This window comes from Trachymyrmex cornetzi, unplaced genomic scaffold (genome assembly GCF_001594075.2).
Source record: "Trachymyrmex cornetzi isolate Tcor2-1 unplaced genomic scaffold, Tcor1.1 scaffold111, whole genome shotgun sequence".
NCBI classification, from domain to species: Eukaryota; Metazoa; Arthropoda; class Insecta; order Hymenoptera; family Formicidae; genus Trachymyrmex; species Trachymyrmex cornetzi.
The window spans coordinates 112,118-112,446 of NW_017295665.1; positions in this window are offsets into that span (position 1 = coordinate 112,118).

The following is a 329-nucleotide window of genomic DNA, read 5'->3' on the forward strand; positions in this document are numbered from 1 at the left end:
ACTTGTGCCAGCGTTTTTTCCAGTCGTCAAAACACTTCTGAAATGCACTTTTGGGTATTGCCTTGAGCTCCTCCAGCGATGCAGCCTTAATCTCCTCGCAATCGTCGCAAATCTTCGTCCTTTCATGGGCCTTTTCAATTTTGGGAAGAGAAAAAAGTCGCAGGGGGTCAAGTGGTGAATACGGTGGCTGAGGCATGATGACAGTATTGTTTTTGGCCAAAAAATTACTCACTAGTAACGACGTGTGCGCAGATGCATTATCATGGTGCAGAATCCATGAATTTTCTTTCCACACTTCCGGACGTTTTTTTCTTATTGATTCACGCAAA